The following is a 3584-nucleotide window of genomic DNA, read 5'->3' as shown; positions in this document are numbered from 1 at the left end:
TCACTCATGCTCTCCCATGGCTATGCTGGAGTGGGCAGGAACCCCCTTCCCAGGGTGAGCTGTCTCTGAGGAACCTCATTTAATGTTTCATGATAAACCTTGGAATCCCTCTGGTTAAAAATAGTCATTTTTCCTGAAGGATCTAAGAAGAATATCATGAGGGGATTTTCTATACATTCAGTCTTTTCAGCAAATGATTCAGTGGTAGAGTCTACAGCTTCAGCTTGCTTTTCTGTAGCGAAGGATCTTAAGCATTCCTAGACTGAAGTTTCAAAGAAAACTCTAGATGCATAATTAGCTGTTGTCTACTACATATGTGTATTACATTCATATGATCTGTGCAATGAACATACCAAAGAATGGTTGCACTTGGTGGTTTGCAAGGAACAGATCGCATAAGTCCAAAACCCAAATGTAAGCAAATTCAAGTGGAGACAGGATTTGAACAGAACAATAAATATAACCATTTGGAGCCATTCAAATGCATTTCACAAGATACCAAACCCCAAATCCAGTGATTAAAAAAAAAATCAGAAAAAGTCAGAAACATTTCTGGAAAGAGAAAAGGCAAAGGGAACAAATCTGGCAAGATCTGAAGGAGTTTTACTTATTTTACTTTACTTACAGATATATTTTAATCTGGAAAAGACAAATTTGGTTATTACATATTTCTATTATTTTTGGAATAAGAGTTCAGCCAGTGGATCATAACTTCTGTGATGATCCAGAGATATTTTTCATTCATGGAGTAATTAGAAGGAACGTTAAAATGAATATGGTCCTGCATCATCGGTTTAAAGGTCTTTGGATAACTTGTGTCTCTGAGTGTCACGGAACAAAACCACTGGCTATCACAGATGGAACCACAGCTAACAAGAATTTATTTTGAGAACTACGTGTCCATACTTTTTGTAGGTTTGGATGCCAGAGGAATTGTCCCACAGTTATCTGCCGAAGGGTAAAGATCTAAGTTGTCACTGAGTAGTGACAACAATACTGCAAGCATTACTGAAAAGCTTTTAGAGTTTCAAGGGGTAGATCCTGTAGCATGTGTTTGCTCACCTGAGCACTCAGACTCGAGGAGGTTGTCTGTGATAGGCACCCTACAATGGAGAGGATCTCGCGTTGCAGACCCACTGCTCCAAGGAGGACTTGAAATGTCCTTCTGTGGGGGCTCTATTTATGCTCACATTGGATCGCGGCTTGTGATCGTATATGGTCACAATGGCACTCACTAGTTGGAGTGGCCTCTGAGGCTGGGGCTCATGACTCAAGTCACATATCGTCTGCATCGTGCCTCAGGCCAACTCCTTCTTGGGGACAGGTCCACCTGTCATACTGAGCAAATGCTAAGGTACCAACCAAGTCTAAAGGTGTTGGACAAAAGCATGGAGTAGCTGAATTACTTGGTAATTGGAATATAATTTTTTGCATTTTTATTATAGTACAGATACATATGTGGAGAGCAGGCAGGGCATTTTTGGAGGTCATTGCACAGCATCCCAGGAAGCAGCAAACCTGGAAGTGCTGCAGCTTTATGATGGATGGTGAAATGACCATGAAATGCCAAAGTGACCTACTCTAGTGGTCAAATAGCCACAAGAGATAATACTAATCTGTGGATGTATAAAAAAGAATATCAAGTAAGACCTGAATTCAAGAATAACATTGAAAACTTGGGAAGATTGAAAGAAGAGCTGCAGAAATTGTTAAAGTATAGGAAAACCAAGTCTGCCTGCTGCTGTCTGAAATAAAAGGACAGCAGGATTCTGCAGAGATGCGGTGAAATGAGATGAGTCCTTGAGCAGTGGTCTGAGCCAGCTGTCTGGCTCAGCCTGGCTTCCTGCAGAGCCAGGTTTGGTCCTTGGTGTAGCTAATCTGCACCTGGCAAACTGGTGACTGGCAGGTGTGAGCTGCCTGTGTGAAATGTCATAGAATGAACCACAGAATCACTGAGTAGTTTGGATTGGAAGGGACCTTAAAGATTGTCTAGTTCCAACCCCCCTGCCATGGACAGCTTCCACTGGATCAGGTTGCTCAAAGCTTCATCCAGCCTGGCTTGGCTCTGGTCACTGCCCCGGTGACCAAAAACCAAAAGTGGACAAATTCAAGTGAAAATATGATGTGTTTCTAGAAACTGAATGCCAATAACCTTTGAAACTATCTCCTTGAGCTTCCTCCTCTGGCAGTGCAGATACTTGTAGCAGAAGTACATGTTTGTTCTTCTTAATCATAAGTGTTAATTGAGGCAGGAATTAATTTCTCCTGGTTTCTCTGTGTGGGTGTTTTTCTACTGCAATTTTTGTTTGTTTTGAAAAACTACAAAAGCATTTCAGGTAATTATTTGAAGACTTAAAATACTTATTCTATAAGTAATTTTGAAAAGCAAAAGGCTTTGCAGTACAGTATCTTTTTATCATTTAATTTATCCTAGACCTTTAAATTTGCTATTTTACATGGAAGATGTTTATGCTAAGATTCTTACAGTCATTCCCCAGCTTTATTTGTACATATTAAAGTGTAAACTTACTCTAGTAGTGTATTTAACTACTTTAAGAGATCTTTTACTATGAAACTATTGTCTCAGATGACTTTTTTATTCTGTCGTGTTAATTCATTTCTAGTGATTTGGACAAAATGTTTTATTGTTTAAAAATATGGGGTAATTTAAAGTGTAGAAACACAATCCTTGACTGTATGCATAGGCAGAAATCTACCTATACATCAAAACTGACCAAGGACAAGCATCATTCCCTGGTAAATGCACATCTACAAAATACTCAGTATTTACTCAGAAAGAACCTCAATACATGAATGCATTCTTGATGCCTTTGAAAAGTTCACGATAACTGTATTTTTGAAAAAATTAGGACCTGTGGCACATTGAGCCTTAATGAATAATGAGGTTATCTATAGCAACCAATGCAGGAATTTCTACTTTGAACCCAACACACCCTGCATGTTGCTCCAGCATTTTGTTCCTTTGAGGGATGATAGCTGTCTATGGTAGCACAGCTCTGGGCTTGAGTGCGTGTCTTCCCTGCAGGCACAGTCAGAGCAGATAGAGTTATGTGGCTTCTGGATCGCAGTTTGCACACAGCTGGCTTGATGCGTGGGCAGAGCAAACACGCAGTTGCATCCATCTGGATAGATCTGCCCCGTGGTACTGAGAACAGAGGCACCACAACAGCCTTCCAGCAGCAGCAGGTGTGGCCAAATCTCCCCAAACATCTGATTCTGTCCTGATTCACATGAAGCTAGTTGTCTTGCTAGAAGTTAGGAAGCTCTTCCAGGGTAACCTCACAGTGGATAATCAAGTTATTAGATGCAGTTACACACCTAATAGAACAAAATGGGTGTTATTTCATTTCTGTATCAGGGAAGAAACAGTGTGTGAGTGTGTTAAGTGAGTATGTGTGTGAGAAAGAAAATGAATTTTTTAGCAAAGTTGTATCTCAAGCTACTCTTTCACAACAGGCACTTTAAATTTGCCCACTCTACTTGCCACCAGACTGACCTGGCCATGAAATACAAAATATGAAATTACTTCAGTTCATGAGTCTTGCAAACATAACGCCCTCCTC

This window comes from Cuculus canorus, chromosome 4 (genome assembly GCF_017976375.1).
Source record: "Cuculus canorus isolate bCucCan1 chromosome 4, bCucCan1.pri, whole genome shotgun sequence".
In the NCBI taxonomy this organism is placed as follows: domain Eukaryota; kingdom Metazoa; phylum Chordata; class Aves; order Cuculiformes; family Cuculidae; genus Cuculus; species Cuculus canorus.
Note: the sequence above shows the minus strand (reverse complement) of the source record.